The 17,191-nt window shown below is 39.3% G+C and overlaps 2 long non-coding RNA genes across 6 annotated transcripts in view; both read left to right on the forward strand.

Annotated features, from left to right (window-relative positions):
- LOC117000983 overlaps positions 1 to 3,883 on the forward strand; it is a 32,166-nt gene extending 28,283 nt beyond the window's left edge. The window contains exon 3 of the long non-coding RNA XR_004418889.1: positions 3,627 to 3,883. This is a non-coding gene — a long non-coding RNA (uncharacterized LOC117000983). The remainder of the gene's footprint in view (positions 1 to 3,626) is intronic.
- A 6,889-nt stretch (positions 3,884 to 10,772) lies between these two features.
- Positions 10,773 to 17,191, forward strand: part of LOC117000981 — a 31,337-nt gene continuing 24,918 nt past the window's right edge. For 3 of the 5 annotated variants that reach the window (XR_004418883.2, XR_004418884.1, XR_004418886.1), the window contains exons 1-4: positions 10,773 to 11,153; positions 12,529 to 12,616; positions 13,379 to 13,466; positions 16,853 to 16,893. This is a non-coding gene — a long non-coding RNA (uncharacterized LOC117000981). Of the gene's footprint in view, positions 11,154 to 12,528; positions 12,617 to 13,374; positions 13,467 to 16,852; positions 16,894 to 17,191 lie in introns of all 5 variants that reach the window. The other 2 variants (XR_004418885.2, XR_004418887.2) reach the window with 2 other exon arrangements.

Raw genomic sequence — 17,191 nt, forward strand, 5'->3', positions numbered from 1 at the left:
TTACACTTGCTGCAGCATCATATCTCTTGTTACTAAATATACATTTACCCATCAAAGCAAGTCCCTTTGGTTCCACTGGTGCTTCATTTGGTCATGATGCTCTGTCATCTGACAAGAATTGATTGATGTCAGTGAAACAACCTCAGCAGTAATTCCTGCTGATGTATTCATCTGTTCAGGAGCTAAAAATAAACACATGCAAATATTTCTGCTGAGAATAATTCTTTTTATGCTATCTTGTGAGCAATAATATTAACAATAAAGTAGTATAGCTGCAGATGTAGCCCTGAGCAAATAAAATTTTACATCAGCCTTTTCCATTGTAATATTAAGGGTCAAACTGCTGTTGTGGCAAGGCAAATGCAGCAATGCAGACTGTAGGAATCCTTACACCCTCTGTGAACAGAGTAAGAATCAAGTGAGCTTTTTAAATTAGGAAAACACCTCTAGCTGAATTGCCATATATTTTGTGCCTGTGTAGACTGTGCATCACAGAAAGAGAAAACAATGCACTTGTTCATGCCAGGGAATGTCAAAAAGCCACGTGGCATTTGGGCAGCTATATTGCTTTACCTTTGCCAAATAAAATAATAATCCTTTAATTGTTCTTGGTTTATTATCATAATGCCTGTCAGTGACATGAAGTCACTGCTTCATAGAAAATACTATTGAAATTTAGTGAAGGAAAGAATGAAATATCTTTATTTTGAATTCAGTGGTCAAAATTCTACTTTGTTCACAATACTTTTAAGCAGCTTATTTTTGTTGTGTTGGTTGGTTGGTTTTTTAATTGAGAGAGAAAGTATATTGACTAGCTTGAAGGTTTAATATCTCCCATGCACTTTTTATGACTTAGTCATTAGGAAAAACCTGCTTCCTAATCCCTATAACTTGATGCAAGTGTATTGTTTTTTACAGTCTATCTTGATTACAAGAAATTGAAATGCCTTGCTGACAAGCCAGTAAAAAAGTACTTTTGCAATCATTTAGTAGCTATAGAAAATATCTTATCTGAATCAGGTTCTTGAAATCTAAGCAATAAAATTTGGCTGGTTTATTGTGAGGCAATCATTTGTTGAGCAGTGCTGATGTTAAGGGGACTCCCATCTCTCTTGTCCCTGGCTCTGTCTCTTGGTGTGTGTTTGTCTCTATTCTCCTGCTTTGGAACCAATTGACTCCTTTAAACTGATGTCTAACAGATGTTGGAGCAAGTTATTACCAAAAATTTAAGAAAATATGTAGCCAGTTAGAAGAGGGAAAGGTAGTGTACCTTCTCAAGCATATGCTGTGCTGTTGGGAAGAAAAAGTCATTTTTTTCTTCTATGCAATGGAAAACTAACCAGTCACATTGTCGTGTCCATCTGACCCAACAGGGTCAGGTAAATTCTCTGAATTTACTTCCTGTGCAGTTTTTCCAGAATCACAGCTGCTTTGGACTGAAATTAAATGGAAATTCCCAAGGCTGCTGTTTAATCAACACTTATTTAAATCAAGAAGAATGTTTTCCTGGGGCTTCCTTATAGTCCAGAAAAATTCCATGAACACTCCTTAGGAAAAAAAAACCCTTCTATTCCTACCTAGTAAGTGGAAATTTGTCTACTAGATGTTATCTCTTGTTTTTCTAATTAAAAAAAAGCAAATAAAACAAAATGTCAGCAGGTGAAAGGGAACATGTAGTGCAATGAAGATTTAAATGCATTAATACTTAGGTTTTACTCCTTGAGTAAAACAACTTATTGCACAGAAAAGGAAGTTTTACATGACTTTATATCATACATTTTTCTTTTATGTTTAATTCAACTATTCTACTAAAGTGAGAATTTTGGTGTCAACAAGGCACATAAGCCTTAGCAGGATGCTGGAGGCCTAAATCATTTAAGTTTCCACCACTCTAAAACTGAAATTACTTGACTAGAAAAGTCAGAATAAATAAACTTCATTAATAGGGAAACCTGCTTACAAATTTATTGCAATTGAAATAGATTAATTTATAATATTATAATTGTACTTGTCTAACCCAAATTCTCAGTACAAAGAAATTTCAGGGTGTTTTGTTTTCAGGCTCTTGTACATTTTAGGGAAAGTGTTGAGCTAAGCCAAAGCTGGCTATGGGAAGAGGGAGGACCCGGAACCTGAATTTGTTGTTACACTAAAACAAACAAACAAAAAAAATCAACATTTTAAATAATGCTAAAACCAGAGAGCACAGAGGGTTCTGGTGTGGATTACAAGGTGTAACACAGACTTTTGTGGGTTGAGCTGGTTGACAACAAGCTTAACATTTGGCCATAAATGTTGCTGGTCACGTGTGTTAGTGCTCCCTTTGCAGGAGAAGCATTTACCCCCACAATTAGCTACCAGGCTGTTTAAAGAAATGTTAGAAACTGGAGTAAAAAATTAGTCTCTATTTGAAGCTTTCTCTAATTATTCATATGCCAACTTCTTAAGGGAGAATTTCCTGTGTTTCTGCTGTGATCAAGCTAAATGCCAGAAATTTAACCCTATCCTTCAAACTGTACCCAGTTTCTTGTTTGGCAAATCCAAAATATGTGTGGATGTCAAAGAGGTACTGTGGTTTTGTTAGGGCTTGACACCAAATGAAAAACAAGCACTTTGGTCATCTACACCACCTGGCACATCCTGACTTCATCTCTTTGGGGGATAAAAAGTGACAATGGAATTTTATTAGTCACAACACCAGGTCAGTCCAAGATCATGGGAGAAAAATTTAAAAATAGAAAGAGAATTTGTTCTCAGATGGATATTTTTATACTGCATGGCAGAATCCAGTTAAAGATCTGAGGAACAGAGTTCCTGAAAATGGGAAAGGTCATCTTCTGTGCATTATTTACATCCATCCCAAACCAACCTTAGACTTTTGCTGAAAGGTTCTATGTTCAGGCTTGATTGCCTTTTTAAATTGCAGCTTTTTTATGCATTTTTGCTTTGCTCATGTTTCATCTAGAGATGGAAAATCTGCAACAAAGAACAGGTAAGGAGTGGGCAGTGAAATGGTAGAAGAATCTAGACAAAGGAGCAGATATACTGAAATACTGCAAAACATGAGCACCTGTTTCCTATAGGCTTCATCAAAAACCAGAGCTACTAATAATATTCATGTGTGAAGAGGATGTAGACATGACTTCTCATGTTTTTAAAAGTGGAACACATATTCTCTTTAATTACCAGAAGTACTGCTGCTGAGGGAACGCTATAAGAAATAGTTTCCTCTTTTCATGTAACATTGTGGATTCTTTTAACCTGTGTAAAAATGTAACAAATACTGAACCAAAAATGAATGAGCCAAATGATATTTCCAAAAATTAAAGACAAACACCATTAGTTCTTATTATTCAAAGCATTTAGAGTTACCAAAAATTGTAGTGGGTGTACTCTGAGCTTGGAGAGGAATCGTTTTGCTGTTCCCATAAATTCCTTATCTGGTTCTTCTATTCACTGTTTAAAGACATTACTATTTGAATACTATATCAATAGCAGCACAATAATTTTTCCTTTGGTTTCCTTTCCATGATTATATTTGCAGTTTGGAGAATATACCACAATACCTTTAAGGTTTGGTTTTCTTCCCTAAAGAGGTTTGATCTGATATCTTCTCTTTCTTCCAGCCAGGTGCATTTGTGGCAGGCTGGAATGACAGAAGTCCAGCATCTTTACCCCTAAGTCAGCCTGGGGTACAGCACTGAGGCTGGTAGAAGAGAACTGGCTTGGGTGGCATTTGGGAGCTCTGAACTGAGCACAGCAGATCCAGCATGACTGAAGTCTCCAATCCCCACTGCAAGGTAAACTGCTGTAAAGTAGCAAAAATCGTTATTTTCAGTGCAGAAATCCTCTGTCTAATATCTGAGGATTCCTTCAGTTCTGTCTTATTTTTGGTGGGTTTTTGTTGTTTTTGTTGGGTTTTTAATTTTTTTTAATTGTTGGGGGGTTTTTTGTTTGTTTTGGATTTGGTTTTATTGTTGTTGGTTGGTTTGTTGGTGTTTTTTTTTTTTTTTTTTGCTTTGCTTTTGTTTCTTGTTGATGTTTCTGACAGCCCGACGTGTGAGATGAGTTCCACTGGAGAACCTCATTAAGTAGAATTTTATTAGTAAAAAAAAATATCCTATGAAACCCATTTTTTTTCCTACTGAGGTCTTGAGAGAAAATGCAGTGGAAGGGGAATAGGTAGAATTTCCTTATCAAACCACTCAAGAACACCATATAGTTGTAAATAAAGCATTAAGTAATTATTAGAAATCTGGATTCAAGTTCCAGAGAGTAAAAAAGTCAACAAAAAGTATGCCAAAGAAACCTAACTATTTTACTATTTCTGTGAATTCCATCTAGAGGGAAATTAATTGTGAATTTTTTAATAAGTAATAACAAAAAATTACAGGGAGAGGAAAATTTATGTGGGAATAATAAGTTGTACAATGAATGAAACAATTCCATTTTAGAAAGGGATTCTTCTTTAATCCATGAATGAAAAACACTTTATATCCTTTTCTTTTGGAAATGTTATAATAATCATTTTGAAGCTATTTGGTTCAAGAGGTATTCTATGGTCTAGATTACTAAATGATTGAAGGTGTGATGAAGTGATTCATCTAGCAGCTGACTTGGTGGAATAAGAAATGTTTGTTTAGACTCCAGTTTGCAGTTGTTTGTTTTCTTGTTTTACCCTCAGGAAGAAGCTTAAACGTTTAATTCTGCAGCATTTCTAATTTTATACAAAGTTCACAGTAAAGCATAAGGCAACTTTGCCCTAGTTTACCACTGGTATTTTTAATTAGATGTTTTGTTCTTTTCATTGTAAACCCAAATTTAAACCAAAAGTCAGCAGCAGGAGATTTTAAGTGCAGAACATTCCTTTTGAGCTGGAGACAAAAGCTTTCACTGGTGTCACCAAAGGTTATGTCTTTCTCTTTTATCTAAAGCCTGGTTTAATTTGTTGAGTTTTGCTAGATGAGTTTGTGTTTTAGTCACTTAGCTGACCTCCTGCAGTTGCTAATGAATAATCTTCACAACATTGTTGTCTGGGAGAAGGTGATTTATCTGCACTTTATAGGCTGGAACAAGCACATCAGAAACTGCAAATGTTTTTGTGGATCTGGTGCTGTGTTCAGTGTTCATGAACAACAGCTCCTGTACGTGAGCCAAATGCCTGTGCCACTAAAATGGTGTTGTGCTGATGTGCTATTAGTGCACCAACAGAAGGAACACAATGAAACTTCAAACTCAGTGAACCAGATTGGTTTTGGACTGGCTTTGTGTGGTGCTCTATTATACAAACTGCAATGGAGTCTGATTTCAGGCTGCAGTTTCAGCAAAGCATCCTTAGTGGCAGGATTGTGACCTGTTTTTTCCAAAACAATGAGGTCTTGGCATAACCTTTCTCTTATCTCCTCTACTCTCCATCTTTGTTTGCACAAGCCAAGCAAAAATTCCACCAAACAGAAGAACAGGATTCTGGGTGAGTATCTTCAAATATTTTTATGGGGGTCCAAGGGTCCTTGAAAATGCTCTTTTTGCAGAATATGAACTTGAAAACAAAGCTGCAAACAGGGTGGGAGCATGTCTTTGACGTCCCTTCATACCTGCACACAGAGTCATTTCCTCATGCCTGTGGTCATTACATCTCCTTTATTTGCATCTGGTTACATGTGAAGTGAACATTCACTAAAAAGCTTGCAAGACTGGATTTTGAAGCTGACTTGATGCTGCCTATTATACCCATTATCTGGTGAATCCAGAATATAGAATGTGTAGAATATAGACACCAGAGAATTAAATTCTTGCTTTGTGTTTAACTTGGGACTCCTGCTTTACTAAAAACGTAGCTGTGAAAATTCTAACTAGCTGAAATAATTCAGGCAAACAAAACCCAAGCCAGGTACAATAACTTGGAAGCAATAGACTTTTTCATGAGAATTCTAGGAATTCAAGTGGGAAATACTGACTCATTCTGCAGAAACTTGATCCCAGTTCTTACCACATTCCTAACCTATCTCTGCAGATTCACCAGTTCATCTGCATTTCACATAGGCAGCTGAATGCCTAGGCATTGCTTTGGATTAATTTTTTTTTTTTTTAATGTGATATAAGCTGAGAGCTGATTTGTTTGAACCTGGACTTCCACTGAATGTGAACCTTACCCTCCAGGTTTTTTAATTCTTGATTTTCAAAAACCTTCATCCTGGTCATGAACTCTGTGGTTTCAGTGCAAATTGTCTGCATCATTATTTCTAGATGAATGATTCACTAGCTGAAAAGTAACAGAGGGGAAAGAAAACAACAATAAAAATGACATCCAAGCTTAAGGGATTTCAACAGAAAAGCAATAACCTGGATCCCTCTAGAGGCCGTTTGTGTAATATTTCGTAGGAAAAACAGATTTGAATTTGTTTCCCAATTGGCTGTCTACAAATAAAGGAAGCTTATCTATCTCATGTTGTTACTTACAACCTTGCCAGCGTGCTTCTGTCTGGTGGTGAAGCTGCATAATTATTGTACTTTCTCTCAAACTACTTCTTCCTTAGAACTGAGCCATGCAGCAGGAGTTTCTGCATGCACTGATTCAGTCTTACATTAATTCCTAAAGGCAAGTTTCCTTGAAAACTATTTTTAGAAAGCAAGTATTTTATGTCAGAAGCCAGTTGAGGCACCAGACAGGTTTCCATTTGTGGTAGTGTTGCCAAGGAGTTAATTAAACAGGACAAACAACAGGGATACAACTCCTTTCCTACCTGTGTGCATTGATTCTGATCTCAGGCATAGTGAGAATGCCCCTTTGTGTGAAAAGTCAAATCTTAAATGCAGTAAGAGACAAGACAGGCCGTTCGGATGGTGGAAACCTGCAGCAAGTACCCAAAGACTTGGAAAGAGCAGTGCTCAGCACAGCAGGGTGAGGAACAGAGCTTTCTGAGCCCTTCCCACTGCTTCTGGTGTGCAATAATTTCTCCACATTAAACGTTTCCTGAGACTGAGGGCACTGCTATTCCCATGTCTCGTTCAGGATAATCTGTTTATTGGGGTGTGTGCATGGACTGAAAGGACGGAGATTCCACTGGTGTATCAATGGTCCCTGAGACACAGCAGACTGTGAAAAAAGTGAGTGAAGTATTGGCAATATGTCACAATCTGTCCTTTATTGATTGATTGAAAAACCTTGCCACAAAAAAAAAAAAAAACTAAACAAACAAACAGAAAAAAACCATAAGAAAAACCTCAAATCCATTTCAAATCAATTTAGGTGGCTAGCTGAAAAAAATCAGAATGTCTTCCTACTGATTTTGGTCAAATCCATCAAAGAAACTTTACTGCCAAGGTTTTTGTAAATTGAGTTGATGGTATGTAAATACTTTGCAATTAAAATGCCCTTTTTAATATTTTTAGTTCATCTCTGGTCCTTGTTCTGTCTCTCCTGAACATTTTTCATTCTTATCTTCTTTCCAGAAAAGTGCTGTAGTCCCCTGTCACTGTGTATTTGAAAATACATTTTAATTTTTTAATTAAATAAATATGAAGACTGTGTGTACATATATATATATATACACACACACATACTTCTGGCATAGAGAAAAACATTTTTGATCATTTATTTTGTGCAAAATATCCTTTTATACACCATGAAATGAAATTTTATCCACATGAGTGAATGCTGATGAGGTGCTTTTGAAGAACTGTTGGCAAAAATTACCAGCCATATTCAACTTTGCTGTAAAGGTTAAAAGAATGATGTTATAATGAAAGATAAAGATGTGGGAGAATACTCATAAAGGCCATTTACAAAAGAATTTATAGAGAGCACCATCTTTTTATGCAGCATTATGCTTTGGAAAAAAAACCTGTAACTTGTGCATATTGAGCACTAAAATATAGCAAAGCATGGCAAGATTATGCATAATCTGGGTTCATTTTCTCACCACAAAATATCAATGTCAGACTAGAATGATCTGGGGTTCACAGAGAACTGGTAGTATCAAAATCTCTGTTCCTTACTTTTGTTCTGGAGCTCAGCCAAGAGCTGCTGATGGCATGGGGAGGGCTCCAGTGGGTCTGGTATCATCTTCAGTCCTCTCAGCACCCTGCCCACTTTACATTTTGCTTGTTCAAAGCTTCATTGCAGACCAGGAAGTATTTCTGAAAGTGTGTGAGCTGTCGCTGGGTACTCTTAAGCAATATAATTCTTTTATTCTGTCTTGATTGCCTGGGCAATTGATTTATGGCTGTTTATTTCTGCTTTGGTTAATTAAGTGGGAAGCAATAACTCAGGGGCTGCATCTGCCAGCAAGTGGAGCTCTTTGCTAGCCTAGGGAGGTGTGTCCCCAGCAGGAGCCTTGCTCCATCCTGATCTGAAACTACTGGAGAGCTGGATTCAGTTTTGTTGCCATCATCCCTTGCAACATTCACATTCTGTTCCAGTTCTGTTGGTTTGTAAAACAAGGGGATGATAGCTAAAAACAGGCAATTTATAAATTATTCTATTTCCATGGAGACTTTATGGCTTTTTGATTTGACAGCCAGACACTGTATTTATTCTCTTCAGCCCTTAACATTTCAATTTAGTTTATGTTTTTGTAAGAAATACATCCCAGTAATTTTAGTAAAATAGTGGAATTTGCTATATGCGGAATGCAGGGGACAGTTTTTCTGTACTTCCCACACTCTGGGCTTTGCCCACTGATGAATTTATAGGAATCATTTGCAGGAATAGTTCCTTAGAGCAGATGTCAGCCCAACTGTTCCAGGATTTACTCTGTGGTTTCATCAATGGTTTAAAGTGTAGGGCAGAGCATCTTTTAGTGAGAACCACTGTCTCAAGAAACTTTATTTAAAATTCCCCTTCTTTTCTACTACAAACTGTCTTGATTGGGAAGGACTTTTAACTAAAACATGTAACTTTCCAGTCACATAAAGGAACACACGAAGAAAATGTCATTCAATCAAGATGAGATGTCAGGATTAGTTTTCTAACTCAAATTCTCAAATGAATCCTCAATGAAATCCAGATTGAACATAGCATTTCCCTGCTAATGCTAGAGGTTCTCTTCTTTATGTACTTTATTAATGTTGAAGTCTCATTTATTTATTCTGGTCTGTAGTTTACTTGCTATGTTACTCCATGTATGCTGGCAGTGTTTTATCCTAATTATTCTATGCATCCATGGGTTAGTGCTAAGCCATCCAGCTTCCTGGAGGTGGCTCATTTGGTGCATAACTTATGCTCTGAAGTGTTCCCTCAGAGCCCACCATGGTCTGAATGTTATTGTCATACTTAGAGAAAAGCAAGCCTGTTTTGGCAGGAAAAAGACATTATTTTAGGTGTGTAATTCTAATTTAATAAGACAGAAGGAGGAAGATGCATCTTCTCCTGACACATCCTCATTGGGGAGCTTGCCCTTTCCTCCTGCTGTGCTGAGGATGAGCAAAGCAGGGAGAGCTCACCACTCCTGGGAGATGGTTCCTGCTCGTGCCATGGCTTCAAACTGAAGCTGAAGGGAAAGGCAGTTTGGATTTTTGGGAAGGTTTAAAAGAGTTAATCTCCTTTCCTCAGTGCTTCTGAGGAACAGCAATTAGTAAATTAGCAATGTTAGTCACTCTAATAGCTAAAAAGTCCAGGAAAGTAGAATTTACATCCCCAGTGTATGGGTGGAGGCACAGGCTGGGAGATGGGTTAAGTGAATTCCCACCTGGTGAAGCTGGAAATTGTGTCCAGCTCTCTTGTACTCAAATCTCACTCCATGAGGCCTCTCACTTTTGCTCCTTTTGAAAATAGTGATTTTATGAGCCATCATTAGCTTCTCTCTGCTTTCATTGCCATGACAGAGTTCCCTGGAAATGCTTTGGAGCCTTCCATGCCTGGCCAGGTCTTTAGCCCTGGATATATTCAAGCAGAGCTTTGAAGGAGACCTGCTTAGACAAACTGTATGAACTCTGGAAACAATGGAAACAGCTTCCAGCTGGCTCCCCTGCCCCTGAAATCTCCTGGAGCTTCTTACCCTGAGGTGGCTGGCAGCTTTTGAGAAAAAATGCTGCCCACTCTCTTCTTCCTGACCCATTAATTTCTGGAAGAAATTTTTTTTAAAAGGAATTTTTAAAAGCATGTAATCATAAAATGCAAATATTAAATAGCTACAATCCTCCCCTCCAAGAGGTTATTTTTCAAGTGGGAAGGTAGAGAAAATCACTGTATCTAAGGAAAAAACTGCTCCCTAAACAAGCACTGAGAAGAGATCTCTATAACTAAGTATGAAATGAAGGGAAAACAGAAATCATGAGATGAGAGAGCAGCTCCTGCCAGCTTTCCACAGTACTCTCACTCCTGTAACCTGTTGTGTTTCCCAGCCTCCACAGAAACCAAAGCTCATCTGTGCTTTCCCTGAGCTCTTCAGGGGACTGATTGTTTTTCAGAGTACAAAGACCTACTTCATTTAGCCTTTGGGGGCTGTGAGTGGTGCTATGAAGGCACTATATATTCAGAAGAGAACACCTGTATATCTGTGCAGGATCACCTTGTTTTATGACTGCCACAGCACAGACTGCACCTCAGATCACTCCCAGGCAAATCTGGCTTTTGTTCCACATAAAAGTCAGGTCTCCCATAAACCACAGCTCAGTTTGGAAACACACTCAGGGACTGTGGCCTCTTAAAAGCAAGAAAGGCAGAGCACACTTTCACTCAGAACAAAACAAACAAAAACCCTTCTCTGAAAACCCAGTGCAATAAGCCCCAAGGCTTCAGTGGCTTGTGCTCCTCTCAATTGTGTGTGACTTTGTTAGAGGATTCATTAGTTAAGGCTAATGAGTGCTTGCCTACACACTCTCATCTCCATAACTCACACACCAGCACTTGTCTCAGAGCATTACAGTGACATTACATCAGCCAGCAGAGCCAACTGTGATTTATTGGACTGCAAAACAAAAACAGTGTAAAACGAGGAAGGCTATAGGGAGGTGAAAAACTCTGATCTCATGTGTTTCCTTGGGAGAGGATAGAGTCATTCTGCCCAAATCAGGGCCCCTGTGTACTCCTTGCTGTATCTTTGTATTCAAAAGTACCAGGCAAAGCAGGCTGGATTTTATGGCTGGATGTTAACATTCCCTCTCAATTTCCATGAGCGCTGAAGGAGGTGGCAAAACTCTTCAAACTCAAGGTAAGGGGCATCTGCCAAACTCATACCTGTAAGTTCTAACATGGAGAGGTGCAGTATTAACTCCACTGGAGGAGAGCAGGGACTGTAAACTGCAGAAGTGCTTAAATGCTCTGATGGATCACTGCCTCCTTCTGCCCTGTTTTACATCAAACTGGTGCACTTGAATTGTACTGGAAAGAGAGCAATGTAGCCATAATTCATGGCCAGACAGTGCAACTTTAACTAAGACACCCTCCCCTTGGAATAGAGTCAGTGTTGGCAGCTTAAAGTGAGTCAGGGATGATTTTGTAGCTTTGTCTGTGGAGAGGGTCTCTCCAAAGAGATACGGGTATGGCTGAGTCACTGGTGTTGCAGGAGAGGCTCAGCTGCAGAGGAGGGACTGATGCTGAAAGCCCTGACTGCATCAGCATTTGAAAGCCTGCTCCCAACAGGAAGCTTCCCATTCCACAGGGCAAAGATATACCTCAAGAAAAGTTTAAAGGACCAGAGATAAGAAAATAATGCAATACTTTGTCACTTCTTTCATGCTGTTCTGTAAACAGTGGACATGTTGAATAAATGCCTTATTTTGCTAAGTTATTTTGATGGTTTATCATTACTTTTGCAGGTTAGACTGTTAGACAGGTGTAGTCTTTGGATGTGTTGCAATTGTTATCAAATAGAGAAAAGTTCATTCCCAAGTAAGGCTTCTTTGGGCCATTACAAACCACAGAACTAAATGTCATTGGGGTCAACTTTGGTTGTCTTTTCAATGATTTTCATGTAGGGGATTTGGGCAGGGGTTTATTTCAGAATCCTTTGTGAAAACAAAAAAGCAAACTCAAGAAAATAACAGGTTATATGAAAGTTCAATCACAAGGGAATAGTTAAAGGAGTTGAAGAGTTCTTTTAAGCTCTCCAAGATTATAGGGGAGTTATAAAGAAGAGGACTGGACTGACCTCAAATAGAGTAAGGTAAAACTATTCTAGAACAAAAGAAATATTTTTCACCTTCAGAAAACTGAGCGTGCACATTTGGACACTTCTACTCTTTCTTAAAACGTTGGTTATGGAATAAAACTCATTCATAAACAGACACTGTGAGATCTACTGATAAATTCAAGAAAAGCAATTTTTTACCCATTGCAGAGAACAAGCCTGACATTTAAATGAATGCCCAGAGCAGTAGATTGTAAAGAATAGGTAGATGGTTATATTCAGTGCCTGTTGTCTTCCTTCTTCCCAGCCTTTTAGAGCACTAAGAGTTGGAATAAAAGAGGAGATATTTTCTTCTTTTGCAAAAAACTAAAAAATTAACTCTTTTTGCTTTATAGAAATTAGGGATGCTATATCTTCTTTTATTCTTATCATCACCCATTTTTATTTTCATCTCTAGTGCAATGCTTTGAGAAGAGCTGGAATAAGTGGAGTAAAACTTCAAGCAAAAGAAAAGGTCATTCTGTGGAAACAAATATCAAAAATAGGTCAGTAGCCTGTATCATAAACCCTTCTTTATGCTGTTCTGGTAGCATAAAGGTTATTCAAGACCCAGAAGGAGTCCCAAAGGTTGCCCCTTCATAAAAAAAACCCCACCACCACTGGATCAATATTAGTCCACAGCATCGTATGTCATCCAGAGTTAAAAAAATAAAGGAGGTGAGCAGCAGCCTACAAAGCCCTGAGGGTGCAGCTGGCCCTGCATGCCCAGGGACACCTGTGGGTGGCTGTGGCAGAGCTGCCTGGGAGCCCTGTGCAGGCAGCTCTGACCCAGAGCCTCCCTGCAATGAGTCCTTGGTGAGCCCCTCTGCCCCCAGCTGCTCTGCTGCTCACACTCAAACTTCCTTGGGCACTTTCATGTTTGGATTAAAGCTTTTTGCCCCTCTCAGCCTGCAGAGCTGCAAGGAATTCACAGTTAAGATTGCATTAAACAATGGCAAAAAAATCCATCCACTTAAGAAGCTTTTGTGCCTCTGAGGTTGCCAGGCTGGTCGTGTAGTAGAGCAGAGAAACACTGGTCCTGTGGTTTTGGGCAGCTGGTCTGCAAAAATTTCTCTTAGTCCATTTTCCCCCTTCCAAAACAAGTCTTGTTTAAAGTCAGTAGCTTTTTGTAGTACTTGTGTCTGGGCCTGTCTTAACCTGAGCTATAGAAATGTCAGTCTTTATAGACTGGGGCTGCAAACCTGCTTAGGTAGAAATCCATGACTGTTTTGTATTTTGTTTCCTTCTGTACTCCATTGGGAAGGTAGAGGGCATCCTGTCTGAAGAGATTTGGCCTCTCAGGAGCAATGCAGCCCAGCTTCTGAAAGACTGAAACCTGGGGCAGTCACTAACAAGGTAAGGACAGCTGTCAATGTGCTGTTGGTTGAACTTGGTAGTGCACCTGCAGGGACCAAGGAAAACCAGGTTCATGTCTGCTGCACAACAGTTACTGCTCAGAATGGTTTGCCATTTATGCAGAAATATGCATAACACTCTTGGGGAAGTGTCACTGAGCGAGATGAAAGAGCTAGAAACCCATTAGTGCCCTAGTAAATCTACTCTGAAGACAGTGAGGGCTGATCTGATCTATTGAGGTCTGCAATATTGCCCTGGCAGATGATTTACAGTGCCTGCAAGTGCCAGTGCAGATCATTGCTGCTGCCCAGGGGTCATGGGGGCACAGCCCTGCTTGCTCCCTTTGCACAGCAGTGGCACAATTGAATTCTTGGTTTCAGTCACAGCCAGAGGTTTTTCATTTGAGTTGTACTTATTTTCTTTTCTAAGCTTTAATAGCATGAGTTAATCACCCAAGTCAGATTTCTGCCTGCTTTGTTCTTGGTGCTGTGAAGTCTGAGCTGTAATCTAAACAGTGCTCAGTTTCAAGCGTCAGAATAAATATCTGTGCACCTGAGCTTAACCCATGGTCCTTTTCCTTCTCACACTCTGGTGTGAAACCCATCATCTCTCCCACATTGAACCTTTCAATGACCCATTGCAAAGCACAATGGCATCATACCCTACATGTCTCTGCAGCCAGGCACAGGTGCTGTGACCTGGCTAGAGACCCTCAGTCTCAAACACTCAGAATAACTGTGGATGTTAAATGTCCTGTGCTGAATACAGCCTGGGCCCGGGGCCTGATGGTGCAGAGCAAGATTCTGGTGCTGCCACCAATGAGAGCAGGGAACAGTGATGGCTCTGGGGACCTCCCTGCTCACCCAGGCACTCAGCTCCCCTGGCACTGCCTCAGCCCAAAGCTGCTCCTAAATCCCTGCTAAACAAGCCAACCTCTCCCTTTGTATTGTCATTGGTGTTGCAAAAATCAGCTCTTGTTTTTCAGACTACATTAGCAGCTCTGTGATGCTTTGGCACTCCCACTGCTGAGCAAAAGTTATTGCATCCAGTGTTAAATCAAGGGGTGCATTACACTGGAAAAATGTTATTTTGCATAAATAGTCTTCTTGAACCTTCCCATGTCAGTCCCAGTCCTTTTCTGGGACAGAGACATGTCATGTTTTTCCTCATGGCAAAAATCACATAAATAATAAAGAAAAACTGGGAACAGGCTGGCATAGGAGTCAGATTTCTGATTCTGAGGCCTTTATCCACTCATGGGGAAAATTGCTGCTCTTCTTTCAGCATTGTGTAAAATAAGAGTTTGTTTACAGATACAGAAATATCACAGGGGTGCAGTGGAGTGAGTACAAAACTTCACATACTGATTCCTTGCTTACTCAGAAAGAGCAGGTAGTCTTGTCTAATTTTGAAGTTATTTTATGTTTGTTTTGTTCTCAGTAGGGACAATATTTTTTTCCTTGTTTTATTGTTTTAAGATGAGAACTCTTCCATAGGCTTTTATGCTTGGTGCCTCTTAAATAAAGATGGAAATTTATGTGGTAAACATTTTTTCTCACTACTTCTTCTTGGCTAAGCTTTTTAATAAAGTGTCTGTCCAGGAGCCAGATGTAAATGTCAAACCCTGGCTTCAGTGTCTGAAGCACGGCTGAACCAGTGGATATCCCAATGACACATGCATATCATATTCTGGTTTAAACCTCTGAACACATGAGCTTCTTTCTGCCCCCTCCAAAAAGGTGCAGTTGGCCTGTGGAAATTCTGTCCTGCAGCTGCTATTGCTGCCAGTTTCTCGTGCAGTGAAGTATTGGCTTCCAGTGGTGCTGCAAACTTCATCACTTCTGACAAACATTTCTGCACATGCAGGACTGTAAAGTGACACTTGCCAGGTGGTTTCTGTGCTCAAGCACATCTGCTTTGCCTCTCACAGCTCCTAATTGTAAATGCTCTTGGTCCTGGGCTTGAGTCTCCCTCTTACTTTCACCACTGAGTAATGTGTGAAATGTCTGTAGTCTGCTCTGAAATTACACCTAGTCACAGCGACCTGTGGGGAGGCAGAGAGGAATTTCACACCCATTCATATGCTCTGTGATGTCAGGTAAGAAAATATTACACAGCCAAGTACACTATCTCTTTTTTATTAGATGATTCCCCTAGGTTTATATAAAAAAATATTTTTTACCACATAAAACTTGATGGCAAAAATTAAATGAAAGTAGTCAATTTGTAGACCCATTTCAGAGCTTGAAAATTCAAGGCAATTTTGTTTAAAATGCCAAAATATTTTAAATGTGCTGTTTTAGAAGTACTATAGGTCCTTGGAAATATCCTTTCATAGAACGTGGCCTCCTAAATGTTTAATAGGATTCAGGCTCTTCAGGCTGAGGCTTTCAGAAGTTTATTCAGCTTGTTTGTCTAGATAAAGCAGGGACAGAGCATGGAGTTGAATAAACAATGATTTAATTAATTTTTCAGTCTTGCAGTACAGCTCACTTGCACATGTGAGTGATAGCCTCTTTGGCAGGAGCTGGTTTCTCATCATAAACCAATGTTCCACCAAAGAACCCAAAGAGGGTTTTCAGTCCCAGGATCCCAGGAAGTGCCACAGGAGCACAGCCTTTGTTTGCTTTCTCCCTTCTGAACACAGGGCTGGGGATGAGAGAGAAATCTGGGCAAGCAGAGTTTGGCCATTCCTACTCCTAATGTGCAGTTTCCAGCTTTGGGGCTGTACTCTTGGCTTGGTTTTTTTGCTTGTTTGTTTTGACTCTTTCTACTGAAGCAAACAGAGCATTTGTAAAGTGCAGACACATTTTGAAAAACCACAATAAAACGAAAGAAAATCACAATAATTAGAAAGACTGAGTAAAGGTCAAAGATAGAGTTGGTTAAAGTCATCCCTCAAACTTGCTCTGTAGTTTTCCTGTGCTGCATCACAGCTCCTCAGCTCCTCCTTTTGCTGGGCACTGCCAGTCCTGTTTGCTTGATTGTCTTCATGCCTTCATCTTTTTTTAGAAGTCCTGAGCCCACAGCTGCATGAAGAAAGAATACACAGACAAATATTAGGATTTCTTATCAAACATGCTGGTTTTAAACCTCAGATAGGCTGAAGGAATCTGACTGAGAGCTTCATACCTCCAGTTCCTCTCAGATTTGTCTTGCAGTGACATTTTTAGGATCCTGATATTTTTACCATTTTTAATTAGCTCCTTGACTGTGATTTCAGGGAAAAAGGCAAGCATGAAATTATTGAGAAACTGCATTTGCTGACACAGGTGGCATGACTGGAGAATCACAGAGCTAATTTGGTTGTTAGTATGAAAAGTTCTCATTAGGAATATTTTATGTGTTTATAACCATTTGTTTACATTGGCCTTTATGTTTTTCAGCTCCATTGATACTGAAATACAGCAGAGATCTAACTGCAAGGGTAAGGTGGATGAGTGTTTATTGAAATAAGAAAAGCACCAGCAAAGATATTTTCATTCTGATCAGACCTAGCATATGAGAAAAAGTAGATTATGTCATCTAGCAGCATATGTAGATCATATAGATTGAAAACAAGCAGCTCAGGATCTTTTGCAAGGAATTGAAATAATAATGGGTGTAGAAATTCCTAAGCAAGTTTAAGTGTCCAAGAAAAGTGTTTTCTGGCCTGCACCTATCTGAACAATAATCAGCTAATACAGCAACTAATCACTCTCTCAGTAAGTTTTGCAGGAGAGAAG

The sequence above is a fragment of the Catharus ustulatus genome, chromosome 10 (genome assembly GCF_009819885.2).
Source record: "Catharus ustulatus isolate bCatUst1 chromosome 10, bCatUst1.pri.v2, whole genome shotgun sequence".
NCBI lineage: Eukaryota > Metazoa > Chordata > Aves > Passeriformes > Turdidae > Catharus > Catharus ustulatus.